This window comes from Podarcis filfolensis (assembly GCF_964270895.1).
Source record: "Podarcis filfolensis genome assembly, chromosome: 5".
NCBI classification, from domain to species: Eukaryota; Metazoa; Chordata; class Lepidosauria; order Squamata; family Lacertidae; genus Podarcis; species Podarcis filfolensis.
Window position 1 is genome coordinate 78,536,110 of NC_139608.1, and position 17,079 is coordinate 78,553,188.

At 40.0% G+C, this 17,079-nt stretch overlaps 2 long non-coding RNA genes across 2 annotated transcripts in view; one reads left to right on the top strand and one right to left on the bottom strand.

Moving 5' to 3' along the window:
- The first annotated feature begins 2,889 nt into the window (after nt 1-2,889).
- Nucleotides 2,890-13,538, top strand: LOC310763061. The gene is made up of 3 exons (XR_014548442.1): nt 2,890-2,979; nt 12,761-12,869; nt 13,372-13,538. It is a non-coding gene; the product is annotated as an uncharacterized lncRNA (long non-coding RNA).
- Nucleotides 13,539-16,134: 2,596 nt separating this feature from the next.
- Nucleotides 16,135-17,079, bottom strand: part of LOC310763025 — a 33,858-nt gene continuing 32,913 nt past the window's right edge. The window contains exon 4 of the long non-coding RNA XR_014548391.1: nt 16,135-16,331. This is a non-coding gene — a long non-coding RNA (uncharacterized lncRNA). The remainder of the gene's footprint in view (nt 16,332-17,079) is intronic.

Sequence of the window (17,079 nt, forward strand, 5' to 3'; positions counted from 1 at the left end):
ATAACTGTGACTTTAAGGATGAATGGGAACCCTTTACAAAGTTCTGAAGACGCAACAAAGTGAACTGGACTCCTTGGCAGGTTTCGAATAAACATTCACAAACTTTTTATTGATAATAATCAGCTAAATAGTTTGAGGATCTATACAACTTTGTAACATGCAGAAAACAGCAGTCTCAGAGAAACCAAAGACTGGAACTGAGGGAAGTCGGGGGGTGGGGGTGGGTGGGTTTTGTGTGGGAGGAGGGAGGGAAAATGTGGGGGGACAAGGATGATATGTTTTTGACTAATATGTCTTGTTTTAATTTTGAATTTAAAAATTTTAAAAAAGAAGATTGTAAGGGTAAAGGAGGAGGAAGAAAATGGCAACAAGAAGAAAAGCTTCAAAATAACTCAAATGAGTTCACACACAGAGAGAGGAATCTAAACGAGAGAGATTCATCAACACACACAAAAAACACACACACAAGGGTGTCTCAGCTCACCCTTGATAAACATCAGTTAACTGAGAAGACATAAAGAGGTTTCAGAGTTAATATATGTACATCTGAGTAGTAAAAATAGGTGTCCTGATGTAGCAGAGGCTGGAAGCAAGTTTCCAAGTGTAGCTTCCATATCATAAAATTCCCCCTGCCATCTCTTGTCAGAGAACTCCATTCAAGATGATGCAGAATTTGTGCCCCCCCCCAAAAAAACCCCAAATCTCCACCAAGCAAAATGAAATAAACATTTAATACATCAGAACTGAAACATGCCTATAGGAGCAGTTGCAGGTGTATATTCCTAACCCAAGAGTAACTCAGTTTTAGACCAATAGTCCTAACCTAATGTGGACGATGGAATTCCTCATTGCTCAATAGACAGCTCTGCTGCTGCATGGGTTGATGAGCAGAAACCCTTGCAAGCAATATCTGTTTATAATAATGCTTAGTGTGGAGGGTGCAGATGATGTCCCTCACACATGCCTTGAGAGAAACTGTTTGCACAGAGCCTAAGAAAGAGGTGAGCTTGCAGATATGCTCCATTGTCTCCACGTTTCCTCTGATGTGGAAAGAAATTCATTGAATTCTTCAGTGCAGCTTCTCCGAGCAAAATCCATTTCATTTTCCATCCATCTTCAGGCACACTAGAACTTTGCTTCCGAGCAGGTCTTTTTTCTTGCTAAAGTCTCTACTCCTCCCGGGAGATTATTGGGGTGGTGCATGCTGCCTTTCTGCCTGGTTGTCTCCCATAATTACAAAGCCATAGTGAGGCTGCTGCTCACCTTTCCATGTGCCCAACATCTCATCCACCCTCTTCCCTTCGCATGGACCCTGTTCCTGTACCCCAGGGCTCGGTGTGATGTAGATATCTCCAACCACCACCCTTCTCACATTCAGTATTGACAAGATGTTTTCCTGAGTGCTCAAAACAATTAAGAAATACAGCTACTCTGCTTTTTTAATCCACCTAAGGAACTGCCCACCACCCTAAAGATAGTGGACAGTATCCAGCTAGCACATTCCATTAGTGCAAGGATTTCCTCTTGTGCAATGGAACTTTCTGCACTCTTTCCTCTTCCCAAAGCACAAGGTGGCAATGGTGGTGGCCAGGTTAAGCCTCAGCTGCCAGAGAGAGGAACACTCAAAGCCTTCCATCTTGGAACTTCATCCCTTGCAAATCTCTTCTGATATCTGCCTTGCCTTTTTCATTGGAGCTAGCATTAGGTGCAGTGCCAAGCCTGGTGGATGGTGAGAGGAAGGCTCCACATACCTCCACATCCTCTTCCTGCCTATAACTTCACACACACCCCAGGAGTCCTATGTTACTATCTGGAGGAGAAGAGTGCCTAGTAGTTAGGAAGAGAAAAAGGTGTCTTAGACATTAAGTAGCTCCAAGGATATGCATTCATGTGGTCAAATTAAGAGCCCAAGGCATAGTGTTTGTCAGTGACCTGGCTGATCCATGTGATTTCATCATCCAAATGTCGTCATGGTCATATGGTGAGATAGACCTCAGCAGTAGCATTCAAATCAGACCTGAGAAGTAAGGTTCTCCCCAGGACCACTATAGATGAGCTGGGATTTAAGCCCAATCCTCATAGCTAGATTAACCACCAGTCTGCATAATAAATATAAAGAAGAAAATAAAATGTAGATTAAAGAAATCTGAATGGAAAACAGTATATCTACTGCTTTTCCTCTTGAGACCACTAAAAGATTGTCCAAAGCTGGTTTTCGATTTGCAGAGAAGACGTTCAGGCAGGCAGAATAACTTTAAAAATAAATGAATAAAGCAATCCCGCTTTTGCTAATGGCAAATAATTCAGGCAAGCCATCTTGCTATGAGAAGAGAAGAGCATTGGGGGACCAGCCTTCAGAGACTCTGGCTCGAAAAAGCAGCAAGCCATTGCCACCCCCTGCCAGTGTAGACCAGCTTCATGCAGAAGAATGTCTGAGAAGTACCTCTGAGTGCTTTACCAGAGGCCGGCACTTAGCTAATTAAAACTAGGAAGGCAGAAATGACACAAAGCAGGATGTTCTGCTCTAATTTACGGCTGTGCACAGGGATGATCTTGTGTGAAACTCAAAGCTGGGCACGAAAAGCATCCCCGAGGAACACCTACTTATAGCGCAGAAGGCTGTGATGGGACCAATATGCTGGAATTGAATCATTGTCACAGATGCCGCCACACTGACATGAATGTGCAAGCGAGTCCTTCATTTGTTTACTTCTGCGGGCCAGAGACTTGGAGGGAAGAAGAAGGTAGCTTCCCTATTCACAATGCAGCCATTGCCTGTGCACACGTATGCATCTATTCAAATGTTGCAAGAAAACAATCAAAATCTTTTGCCCGGAGAGCTCCATTTACGCAACATAAATATTATTGTTTTGTTTGTTTTACAGTCTTTCGAGGACACCTTTCTGGGTAATGCCCTTTCAAGATAGTTTGCATTATATAAAAATTGGAAAAGTCATCACTGCAATGTAAGATAAAAAGGTAAAAGCAGCCGCAACTAAGCAGATACTTAGCTTAACATCTAGAAGGCTGGCTCCCACACTCCCCCTCCCAGTCGCTTGAAAATTTCTGAGGGTCTTGGCAGACCACATAATGATGCTCTTTGTAATACACAGTGCTAGCTGCTAAAGTGCTATGCATATATATATATATATATATATATATATATATATGCATGCAGAATTCAAATTTTAATACAATAACATAGGTCAGATTCAGCATTCATCCTGCTTTGTGTTTGGATATTTTATTTATAAACCAATAACTCCCACTCTGACTCTTTCCCTTTCTCTTGTGTGCATTCTCTTAGCATCTTTTCCACTTTCTTGCTGCTCCCTCCATTAACATGTATTGACTCTTCACTCCTTTCCAATGCTTTGTCACCCTCTCATGGCCTTCCCCCATTTTGTCACCAGCCACGGTTACTTCTGATCTGCTGCACTCACCTTCCAGGCAGAGCATCAGATTCTAATGATGACAGAGCAACTAGTTCAGCCGCCATTCTTCTCTCACAAACATAGTTATGCTGCTATTGCACAGAGCTGTCACCATGAACCATGTGAATGAACCTCGTGGACCACCGGTGGTCCATGGTCCACCTTTGATCTAAAATGTTTCATCCCTAGAACCAGCAGCTAATGTTGTTGGCACCCATCTGTTTTGAGAGACAATAGAGTGCACTTCTGGGGGTGAACTCAAACCATGGGAACTCAAACAATACAATATATAAACAATACACAACACAACATTAACACATTAAACATAACGAAAGCAAAAACAATTCAAAACACACACATCATACCATCTCAATACCCTCTCTTTCATTCCCTTGTTTCATCGACCTCCTCTCACCTTCCTTTTTGTATTCCATTTCTATTAATTATTTCAGCAAATCCTTTCCATCTTTCTCTATTTTCTGTCATATAGTTATCTTAACATATTTTAACCTTATTTTCCATTAATACTATAGTACTTATTTATGCTTAATTCATTATAACATTTCTACTAAAGCCATATAATTCCATTCCATCATTTTTCTAACACTCATTAATTTTACATTATTTCTATATATAAACTTTAAACTTTTTCCAATATTCTTCCACCGTCTCTTCTCCCTGGTCTCGGATTCTGCCAGTCTTTTCCGTCAATTCCATATAGTCCATCAACCTGGTGATCTTCTGTCCGAGGCTCTTAACTCTTTTCCAAGTCCCTTCTGCAGGTCTTCTTCATATTTATACATGCACTTTGCTTTGTCTTCTCCTGATTTTGTTCTTATTTTCCTTCCTTTAATGCTGAAGAGTAGATCTCGGGGAAATTCCCACCTAGCAATGTTTTTATTCCTTCTCGACAGGTCAGCCAAATCTCCATAGTTAGAACCAAGATTCAAAGGATATTTCAGGACGTATTTCAAAGTTCCTCCAAATCTGGAGGTCCCCACAACTCCAGTCTCCTCCTGACCCAAGTCCAGGTCCCAAAAGTCAGTAAATCCCTGCATGAAGGGATCTATCCAACTTTCCTTCTCCAGTCCAAGCAGGGCTCCAGTCCTCAAAATCTGACTTTCTTTAGACTTCCGGAGGCGGCGCCATCCCCAGAAATCGGGTCTTGCCGCTACGGCGAAGCGGGGACCCTTCTGAAACCACAGGCGGGTGAAGCCTGTGACCGTGGGACTCGGCGGGCACCTTCAGCGCCCCCCCCCCAATCTGCAAAGGAGCCTGGTTATGGGCTCCGGAGTGAAACGGGGTGTCTGGCGCGGTGCTGAGAGTCAATTGCTTCTTCCGTGGAGTGAAGCCGCACAGCTGTTGCCGGAGAGCGCTGACCTTTTTCCTGTGACAATTCAGCTATCAAACAACTACCCGTGAGTAGGTCAAGTTTAAAGATCGGGGAATAAGGGGAAAAAGTACTAATTTGGCACCGAAGCGGGAAGGTGTAAACAGGAAGTCTGCCTTCCGTTTCTTGTAAACAGATCAAAGCAAAGACTGTCTAAGCCAAGACCTTGAAAATCGCTTTAAAATCCTAACATCAATATAAGAGAACTCCCTCCCTGAGTTGCAGGAGAGGGGAGGGGAAAGGGGGAAGTATCTTTTGCCTGCAAAAAAAGAGAGAAAAGGGAACAAAGACCACCACTTAATGCCTGGGAACTGACTGTCAAGGGACAATAGAACAGCCGTACTGTGAATGGCGCTGTTTATGGACAATGCAACTTTTTGACAGCTAACTCTGTAAGAGAGATACTTTGATTCTGAAGAGTTTCTCTGGACTTGAAACTGTTGCTTACTTCATTAAAGGGGGGATTTGGGAAAGTTGGGAAAGTTATTTTATTGTAACAAGCTTTGACTGTTACTGTGTCCCCCTAGAGGAACTTTGAAATTGCTACAACTGGCCAGGGAATTTTCCACTCTAAACTGGTCAGGGGAATTTTCCACTACAAAACAAGCTCTGGCCGTGGGATTGACCTTGATCCCTAGATAAAGTGTTATGGCAAACTTGCCTCAGGAAAAAACAACAAGATTGGGAAAAATTAGACTGCAGCAGCGAAGAGCATCAGCATCTGGCCCTTCTGCTCCACTAGGGGAAGATTCTGCTCAAGTTGGGCTAAAAGGAATGGCATCTGAAGAGGGTTTAGCTTCAGCATTAGGAAAAATTTATGAATCCTTGGAAAAATTAAGCAAACAAGTTGCTGAAGCAACAACTAAAATTGACCAAAACACTATAAGCATCGATAACTTGGGGCAGAAGGTGAACTCAAATACAGAATCTATTGAGAAACTGCTGCAGGAATCTACTTCGAATCGAAAGACAGCTGAAGAAGCAAAGGAAAAAGCATTGGCTGTAGAGGAAAAGATACCACCAATATGTAGGCAACTCGAGGATCACAGGTCGTTGCTGTCTATGATTGAATTGAAAGAAAAACAGACAAATTTAAGGATCAGGGCTGTACCTGAACTTGAGAAAGACAGTTTGAGTGATTTTCTTACGCAGGAATTTGCAGACTTTTGGAACTTAGACTTAGATAAGCAAGATTTCAAGATTGTAAGCGCTTTTAGACTTGGAAGAGGGGGGAGAAAGAACAGGGTGAGAGACTGTTTGATTACCCTCCAAACAAAAGAGGAGAGAGACAAAATATTGAGTCTGCACTTCCAGAAGACTTTGGAAATACATGAATCAAGAGTGGAGATATTTAAGGACATCCTGAAATACCTTTTGGATCTTAGGTCTAATTACGGAGATCTGGTGGCCCTGTTGAGAGGAAATAGAACTGTTTTCAGGTGGGAATTCCCCCAAGGCCTATCTTTTACCTTCAAAGGGAGAAAGTTTAAAATAAGATCAGTGGAAGATAAAGAAAAATTTTTGAGAGAGCACGGAGAAGACCTGCAAAAAGAAGCTGAAGAAGAGCCAAGAGCATTAAAACCAGGAATACAAGACATAGTACCACTACCTTTGGGATTGGAGAAGCTAGAGAAAGTGATACCACCGACAGAACAAGAACAACTACTGGGTGCAGTCGGAGGAAAAGCAAAATAAATACACCATGTCTCTGCAATTATTAAGTTGGAATATTCATGGCTTTAACTCCCCGGAGAAAAGGAAAAAAGTCTTTCATTTATTGAAAAAGGAACAATTGGACTTGATTTGCTTACAGGAAACACACGTGATAAGGCTACATAGGAAAGTATTGATTAATAAAGGATTGGGTCAAGAGTTTATTTCATCGGACAAGGTTAAAAAGAGAGGAGTAGTAATTTATGCAAAAGAGAACCTATCACCGAAATTTACTTTAAAGATGACCAAGGAAGATTTGTGGCAATTGAAATCCAAACACAAGGAGAGAAATTTCTGATAGTAGGAGTATATGCACCAAATGAGGGGAAATCTGAATTTTTTAAGAAGTTGCACGAGACATTGTTAGACTATATGGATTACAACATTATTATGATGGGAGATATGAATGGAGTGGTATCTACAAACATGGATAAGTCACAGAGACAGGTAGTCACCAAAGATGGCAGACTACCAAAAACTTTTTTTGAGATGACTGACAATATGGACTTGATTGACATTTGGAGAACAAAGAATCCCTTGGGTAGAAAGGAAACTTTCTTCTCTGAAGCCAAAATGACATGGACAAGAATTGACCAAATCTGGATAACTAGAGGACTGGCTCCCAAGATTCGAAAAGCGGAAATATGCCCTAAAACTTGCTCCGACCATAATGCTGTGAGAATGGAGATGAAACTAACACCAATTGGTTCCTTCAGATGGAGGATGAATGACACCTTGTTTAGAGATGCAGAGGTTACTAAGAAGGCCCAAAAAATCTTGAGAGACTATTTTGAGATAAATATGAACACTACTATGGAAAAAAGAGTAATCTGGGACGCAAGCAAAGCGGTTATGAGGGGGTTTCTAATTCAACAGAATGCAATAAAGAAGAGAACTCAAAATGAGAAAAAAGATAAAATTTTGGAGAAAATAAAAGAGGGAGAGAGGAAATTGAGAGCGAAACCAAAGTCACAAGAGATTCTGAGAGAAATAAAGTTATACCAAGTTCAATATATGAAAATGATGAACCAGGAAATAGAATGGAAAATCAAACAGATGAGACAAAGGACATTTGAATTGGCTAACAAATGTGGGAAACTGCTAGCTTGGCAAATGAAAAAAAGACAAAAACTTAACACTATTACCAATTTGGAAGTGGAAGGAAAGAATATACAGAATTCAGTGTAAATCAGAAAATGTTTCCAGAGGTATTTTAAACAGTTATATACACAAGGGCCACAGAAAGAAACTGACATAAATCAATTTTTAAAAACAAATGGACTACAAAAAATCTCTCAAGAAAATAAGTTAATGTTGAACTATAAAATAACAGAACAGGAGGTGGAAGGTACCATCCAGAATATGCAGTTGGGCAAATCTCCAGGGCCGGATGGCCTAACCTCAAAATATTATAGATCTTTGAAAGATTGGTAAATTCAACCACTAAAGGAGGTCTGCAATGAAATTTTGGAGGGGAAAAAAGTGCCAGAGTCGTGGAAGGAAGCCTATATTACACTTATACTGAAAACTGAGTCTGAAAAGACACAACTTAAGAACTACCGCCCCATATCCCTGCTTAATGTGGATTACAAAATTTTTGCAGATATTTTGGCTAAAAGGCTAAAAAAAGGATTAGTGGAGGAGATACATAAAGACCAAGCTGGCTTTCTCCCGGGTAGACACTTGTCTGACAACACAAGGAATATAATTAACATTTTGGAGAAGTTGCAAGTGAACATTAACACTAAAGCAGTCTTAATCTTTGTAGATGCGGAGAAAGCCTTTGATAATATTTCTTGGAGCTTCATGAAGAAAAATCTTCAGGGGATGGGGGTTGGTCAAGGGTTTGAAAATGGTATAGGTGCAATTTACTCAGAAAAAAAGGCTAAATTAATAGTTAATAATGTGGTGACAGAGGAATTTAAGATAGAGAAAGGGACACGACAAGGCTGCCCAATTTCCCCATTGCTCTTTATTTCGGTTCTGGAGGTTTTGCTAAATATGATTAGAAGGGACCATCTGATCAAAGGTATACAGGTCGGTGCCAAACAGTACAAATTGAAAGCTTTCGCAGATGACCTACTATTGACACTACAGGAGCCAGAATCTTGTACTAAAAGAGTATTGGATCTGATTCAAGAATTTGGTCAAGTGGCAGGATTTAAGTTGAATAAGTTAAAAACTAAGGTTCTTGAGAAAAATTTAACACCGATTGAGAAAGAGAGGTTTCAGAAGGAGACAGGGTTAACATTGGTTAAGAAAGTTAAATACCTGGGGGTGAACATGACCGCAAAGAACTTAAATTTATTTAAAGACAACTATGAGAAATGTTGGTCAGAAGTGAAAAAGGATCTAAAAATATGGTCAAACCTGAAGCTTTCCTTGCTTGGTCGAATTGCTGTTATAAAGATGAATGTATTGCCAAGAATGTTATTTTTGTTTCAATCGTTGCAAATTTTGGACAAAATGGATTGTTTCAAGAAGTGGCAGAGAGATATTTCTAGATTTATCTGGCAGGGCAAGAAGCCCAGAATAAAATTTAAAATATTAACTGATGTAAAGGAAAGAGATGGATTTGCCCTGCCAGATCTTAAACTCTATTATGAATCAGCAGCATTTTGCTGGCTGAAAGAATGGCTGCTTCTTGAGAACACAGACATTTTGGATTTAGAAGGTTTCAATAATGTTTTTGGGTGGCATGCATATTTGTGGTATGACAAGGTTAAAGCACACAAAGCATTTAAAAATCATATTGTCAGGAAAGCATTGTTTAATGTCTGGATAAGATACAAAGATTTACTTGAAAATAAAACCCCAAGGTGGTTATCACCGATGGAAGCGAAGGCTCAGAAAAAACTCAATATGGAGGCCAAATGGCCGAAATATTGGGAGATTTTGGAACAAGAAGGTGACAAATTGAAATTGCAGAGTTTTGAGAAATTAAAAGATAAAGTGCGAGACTGGCTTCATTATTATCAAATAAGGGAGGCTTACAATATGGATAAAAAAATTGGCTTCCAGGTGGAAAAATCAAAATTGTTAGAACTGTTAGATCCCAAAACTAAGATACTATCAAGAATGTATAACTTGCTGTTGAAATAGAATACGCAGGATGAAACGGTTAAATCTGCTATGATTAAATGGGCACAAGATGTTGGACATGACATAATGTTTGCTAACTGGGAACAGTTGTGGACCACAGGTATGAAATTCACGGCATGTAATGCCTTAAGAGAGAATATTGTGAAAATGATATACAGGTGGTACATGACACCAGTCAAGCTTGCAAAAATTTATCATTTGTCTGATAATAAATGTTGGAAATGTAAAGAGAATGAAGGTACATTCTTTCACCTTTGGTGGACGTGCCCAAGGATTAAGGCTTTCTGGGAGATGATCTATAATGAAATGAAAAAAGGTATTTAAATATACCTTCCTGAAGAAACCAGAGGCCTTTCTCCTGGGCATGCTCGACCAATTGGTGCCAAAGAAGGATAGAACTTTCTTTATGTACGCTACAACAGCAGCAAGAATACTCATCGCAAAGTATTGGAAGACACAAGATTTACCCACCCTGGAAGAATGGCAGATGAAAGTGATAGACTATATGGAACTGGCGGAAATGACTGGCAGAATCCGAGACCAGGGAGAAGAGTCGGTGGAAGAAGATTGGAAGAAATTCAAAGACTATTTGCAGAAACATTGTAAAATTAATGAATGTTAAAATGATGTCGGATTGAAATGAAGCGGCCTTAGCAACAAGGTTAATAAAAATATGTAAAAATGGATTGATAACGAATGAAAATATAAAGTTATAATATGTTGAGATATAGAATTAAGATAAAAATAAAAAGGGTAAGGATTTGCTGAATTAACCATGTGAACGGGAATACAAAAAAGGGAGGTGTGAGGAGGTCGGGGAAATAAGTAAATGAAAAGATATGAAAAGATTGATTTGTTTTTAACTATTTCCTATTTATTTTTTCTGTATTTTGCATTTTTTTTCTTTTCCATGTATTTTTGTACTTTTTGTACTTTTCCTTTTTCTTCTTTTTTACTCTGTAACTTTTTTCTTTTTGTAAAACTTTAATAAATATATTTTTTAAAAAATCTGACTTTCTTTAAATTCACTCATAAAGAGCATCAACTTATAGTCATCAAATTGCATCTGTAAGGCTGGGGCTCTCTCCCTCTCCACTTGTACTACTTTAGGTTCAACAACAACAACTTTCTCCCCCGCCTTCTCCATAATTTGCCTTGTCAAAGTAGATCCCTGTGTCGATTCCTGAATAGTTTCTGTAATATTATTCACTTTTTGTCCCAAATTAGTCACTTTTTGTCCCAAGTTATCAATTTTTATGGTCATCACATCCGTCTTCTTATGGAGCTGTTCCAATGAATCATTTATCTTACATAATGCAACCACTAAGGCTTCTTCTGTCAACATTCTTAGCGCTCCAAGGTCAGTCCCAGATTCTCACAGTTTTTTATCTTGCAGCTGGAAATTCCCCCAGCTCAGCTCATGTAACAATTTCAAAGGCTTCCTCTAGGGGGAAACAATTTCTATTTGTATCAATCCTTTTAAGCACAGTTCAAGCAATAAAATTAGTTTCAATTTTCAGTTACTTTTACTCCTTTTTAAACGCAGAAGGAGACCATGGAAACAATGTATTTCTCTTATTTAACTAGCTGTCAACGAACGATCTATTCACAGTCAATGAGCATTTCCAAAACGTCAGTCTTACTAGCAGCCCGTTTCCAGGTTCAGAGTGGTGGTAATTTAACTTTCTTCACTCTCTCCTGCAGGCTTACATGATCCAAAATTTCCCCCCTCTTCTCCTGCTTCCAAGGGGGGGTTAATAATTTTAGCCGATGGAAGTTTAATTCTTTACAGAAGGCTTTCCAATACCTTAGCTTGCAGCCTCTTTGCTTCAGTCTATTTACAAAAGGGGAAGGCGGACTTCCTGTTTGAAACCTCCCCGTTTCGGTGCCAAATTAATACGTTTAAAAATCCAATCTTCCGTTCTACTCACGGGTAGTTGTTTTAAAATCAAATTGTCCACAGGAAAAAGTCAGCGCTCTCCGACAACAGCAATGCGGCTTCACTCCGTGAAAGAAGCAGTCAATTCGAAGCACCGCGCCACTCACCCCACGTCGCTCCGGATCCCCGAAACCGGGTTTCCCCGCGGGTAGGGGAGGCGCAAAAGGTGCCAGCCGAATCCCACATTCACAGGCTTCTCCCGCCTGTGATTTTTTGTGGGTCCCCGCCTTCGCCGTGGCGGCCAGACCCTAATTTCCACGAAGCAAATTCCTCCCGATCAGAGGAATTCCGCCATTGCCAGAGGCGCCAACCCGGAAGTCTCAAAACCACTGTAGTTTTCAGACATATGCTGGTGTGACATTTCTCTCCTCTTGGCAGTAGCAATGATAATGGATTCCTAAAAATTGAATATTAAGATTCAGTAGCCACTTCCACTGTCAGCCAGGATTGTTTCAAAGTGGCTGCAATTTGTCATTAAGACATAGAGCATGATGAAAGAAATTATACATGGAGCTTTATTGCAAAATGGGAATTGCAGACAAGGTGGCCAAACTCACACAATTGTTAGAAATGGGAATAAACATATTTGACACTCTCAGCTGGGTTCTTATGAGTCAGAGGTGGGGTACCTTTGGGGGGGGCAATTTCCTGGATTTCCCCTTTCTGAATGTTTGGTTGTTATTCTATGAGCCATATCGTATGACATCTGTTTGATGTTAAATTTTACAAAAGAAAGGAGGGAACCAGCCTTGGGGGATTAGGCACTTACCAACGTGTTTGTTTGTTTGTTTGTTTGTTTGTTTGTTTGTTTCCCACCCTTCAACCTAAGGTTCCAGGATGGGTTACACAATATAAAAACATTTTAAAACAACTTTAAGAAATGGAGAGCACAAAACAGTATCAGCTACAGTGTGCACAGTTATGATCTTCTTATAAATATTAATCTTAAAAATCTTAATTGTTATAGCACACCATTTAGCCTTTCCACACTGTTTTGGTTAACCTAGAATCTTCTTGCTTTAATATACCAGTCAGCATTGAAGAAAAATGAAAGTTCTCTGCTCGTATTAATTCAAAGGGTTGGAGGGATTTTGGCTTCCTTAGCACCCAGAAAACCACGGTGAGATTTCACCTCACGTTCGCTTCCAAAAAGAGCACACTGTTTGCCTTGAATTTTCACAGGTCCTCCTATTATTATTTTGAGCACAAAGAACCAAAGGACGTTCAGTGCTGGGAGAAGTTAGCTGTCTGCTGATGGCAGACAGGCAGAAAGAGGAACTCAAACCACGTTGTGAGAAAACAAACCCCAACTGATTTATTTCAAGCACATGGTCCTCTAGTTCTAATAGCTACCCGAGGCTCTTAAAACAGCTTTGCATCTTACAAGAAGCGGATTTAAAGGATGGCTGTGCAATCTCACTTGGGGCATTTGCCATCCATTTTGTCCAATGGGAAGCATCATGCTGGGAATATTCTGCTCCCCCTTCTATCATTCCTCAGTAAATATCTGTAGGCTTTAATCCCACCTGAAAATGTTCAGATGTTTTGTCCAAGCAGAACCACCAGATTCACCTCAGATTTTACTGTAGTTGAAAATCCATGATAAACTCCCTACTGCCATATGAATTTGCCTGGGCTTTACCAACGGTGGCTGAGGCCCTGCTGTCTGTCCCATCTGCCTGTGAGTTTAGACAGCCTGGTATAAAGGACAGAGCCTTTTCAGTGACAGCACCAAGACAATGGAAATCCCTGCTGGTGGAGCTCTATTATGCCCCCTCCTTATCTGTTTTCAGGTGACTTATGAAGACCTTTTCTTTTCAGGCTGCTTTGAGAGTACGATCTAGGTTTTCAATCCATTGCTGCTGACTTTGAAGTCCTCCTTGCTGACTGCTTTAATCGTTTTAAACTGGGACTGTTATATATGTTCACATGTACTCTGCTTTTCTGAGGTATGAACTGAGGTATGAACCAAGCTGAATTCAGCAAGATGTTGACCCATTTCTAAGAAGGACTTACTGAAACGAGAATGGAAGTCACTGAAACCCTAACATTTGCCTATAGCAGAATGCTGGACTAGATAGGAAAGGGGGAGAGCTGTGGTCCTCCTAATGTCAGACTGCAACTCCCATGATTCCTGACCATTGCCCTGTTGGCTGGGGTTGGTGGGAGTTGGTGTTGGAGAAAATAATAATTTCATAAAACTGTATTTTATGTTTTTCCATTTTCTTTTGAGTCTGTGGCCTATCTAAACTCAAAGGCCCTGTAACTGCCTTTTGCAGTACAGAACTAGCTGCTTTCAGGTACTGTACATAATGAATGGCCATTCCAGAATACTAAAAAGAATAAACTGTTAGAATCTATGGTGGCTGTGGTATGCCTGAAAATAAAATCAGCTAGGCATGGCAATTGTGATTAATCGTGAATTGTTTTGTAGACACATGAAAGAGGACACTGGAAGCCTTTTAATGAACAGGAAAATTAGTCAAATAAAGGAAGACACCAAAAAATGGTTATATGTAATCACATGATATTATGATGAGGGCCAATCTGAAGAGCCAAATGATTTTGATTGGTTCAGGATGATGACATCAGGTTTGTGACTATTAAGATTGCTGTGATCCTTTGATTGATTAATAGAAATGACATGTGCAATTTGGAATGGTATTAAAAGCATTGCTTTGGATGTGGTTCTTTGCAGCCTTCTCCTTATTTCTGTGGCTGTCCCTATACATATTTGTATTTCAATAAAGACCTATCTTTTTACTTGGAAACTGCACTTTTTACCTGTTCTAGCAAGGCTCTTCTATTCTTCAGGAAATGATGAAAGAATTTCCCAAAATACCCCAAAATATATTTTAAATGTCTGTGCTCTTATTCCTGGTGCAGGTTTCATCTTCCTTGGATTATTATTTTTTAAGCATCAAGCATTACTTTTGAGTCATAAATAAACCTAACCCACCCTAAACCATGGCACGAACACCCAGCCACTGTGTGGAAGCAGAGATGAAGGCACTTGAAAATTTTTCACTCCCTAACAGGCAAGAAAGCAGGTTCTCATTATTGAAGAGCTGGAAGCATACACTCTGGTAATACTCACCAGGGGCTCTGTAGCTAAGTAAGCAAAAGAATTACAGTTGCTAATCAATAAGAAAATAAATCTGGAAGGCCTGAAAACATGATATTTGAATAAAATAAAATAAAGTGTTTTATTTTGCCCTGGAGAGTAATAGTAAAACACTTTTCCTTTTGAAAAAGTTGATCTTACTCCCTCGAGTTGGCCACTGGACAGTAATTGTAATCCTCACCACAGGTAGGTAACAGAACACTAGCATTTTTCCTATATCCATTATATGCATGTAGGAGTAATATTTGATCTTTTTGAACAGCATTACCCATGAGAGATTGTTCAGTTCATTATTTCTTCCCAACTATGCACCAGGTTTTTGTCTGGCGTTTCTCATGCTAATGATGATTAATAACTGTGAAAGATATTCATCTTTAATTATTTATCAATACAATGCCTGCCCTTGTGGAAAACATGCTAATATATTATTTCTCTTCTTTCAAAGCAAGAGAAGTTTCATCATGGGGTAGGTAAACGTTTGAGATCTGAAGATCAAGGAAGCTGTAGGGGAATCTGCTACTTGAACTGGACATCTTGTGGGCCATGGCTGGGACTGAGCCTAGTGATCTCCCTGGAAATATGAATCCTTAGACTTTCCATTGAGCACAGAGAGTAATAGGGATTTAAGTAATCAGCTTCTGTGTATGGCATTCAATAGGAAGGCTCTAAACCAGCCTGATATAAGTACTAGGAATCTGGTCTTCAGCCATTGCCTGATCAACATAGTATGCTCCATATTCTACCCTCTGTTCCTCATTTCTAGCATTAGTTCAAGGCTTCAACTCCAGCAAAGGATGGAAAGGAGGTTGGGTTGAAAAATCTTCATCCCACATCTTTATTTGAAGGTTACTCAAGACTAAGTTAGCTATGAGTTCTGCCCTACAGTTCTACATTTGAAAGGCTATCCAGTCCAAATCTGGTTGAACAATAAAGAGTCATAAGAAGGTAGAGGGGGAACCTTGAAGTTGCCATCAACAAATTGACATGGGCAGCAGATTGAGCAGTACACAGGTTTCAGTCTTCCCCACTATGCTGAGCTGTATTGTGTTTCTATTTAGATTATAATTATTATTTCTAAATTCCCATCTATACATACAAAGATACATTTTAACTGGGCATGAGTTAAGTGGTAGCCTTACACAAGGCCCTAACAGGAGTAATGAACTGAGGGCTTAGCGTTGTGTTCATACTGCGCTCAAATTTATGGAAAGAGCTGTGTTATCTTTGTTTCTAGCAAATATTCCATAAAGTTATTATAATACATCAGACTGAGTCTTATTAGTTTGAAATATATGGGGAAATCACTGAAGAGTCGCCCACCATGCAACAGGTGAACGGACACTATTGAAAACAGCCGCCACATATCTCTTGATCATTTCCCACTACTTTCTCTTGCTTGGCAATTATTGGTTCACACACAAACTCTCTTTATTGACTGCTCAACTTTTGAGAAATCTAAAAGTAAATACCTCAGAGAGGAGTCTTAGACCCTTGCTATCTCTAACACATTCTTTTAGCTGGGCCTAATTATTTCCGGTCTTTCCTTTATCTATGCCTCTTGTGACTCCTGCTGTTACTTTTTTTCTTTTGTGTTACTCACTGATGGGATTCTTCTATTCAATGTGTGTTCTTATTGGGAGGGAGGGGGAGAGAAAAGAACCTTTCTGAATATTCACGGCACAAATGTTTTCTGCATGGAAATGTTCTCCAGACATTTTTTATGTGCTATTTAGTCTTTCCTGCGTTCAAGAGCACTTTTAAACCCTCTTGTTTGTACCCAGCTTGCTACACATACTGCATTAAATCCCTCTCTCTGGTTCCATTGATTTAAAAAGCAGTTTGGGGACTAAGAAAGCACAGGTGCAGTCTTGGAAAGTTGTATGAGAACATTCTGCTGATGGTCCTTCTATTGGGGGATAAAAAAAATCTGTTCTTTCCATAGTATCGCTTCTAATGAAGAGGGGAAAGCATGACATGACAAGAAAATGTGGGAAGGGAAAAGAAATCTCTATGCTTCCATCTTTGGTTAGAGGATGAGATCAGGTGCGGGGAACATTTATTTAGTCTGAGGACCACATTCCCTTAGCGAGTAGCTCCTAGGAACCACATTACAGTGATGGGTGTGGCCAAAGACAAAAGTGGGTGAAGCAATGTTCACTGACCCTTAGCTTTGTACAACAGGCTACATTCTAGCCAGGCAAAATTCAAAGGTATCTCCTCAAAACACATATCTCCATCCTTTCAAACAAGCAAGAGGCCTTTTCACAGTTCAAAGACACATTCAAGCCAGAGAGCATGGAGCAGGAAAAGTGACGGGTGTTCCTGGTGAGTGGCCCATGGGTTCCATCAATAAATCTTGAGGCCCCCATTCATCCCC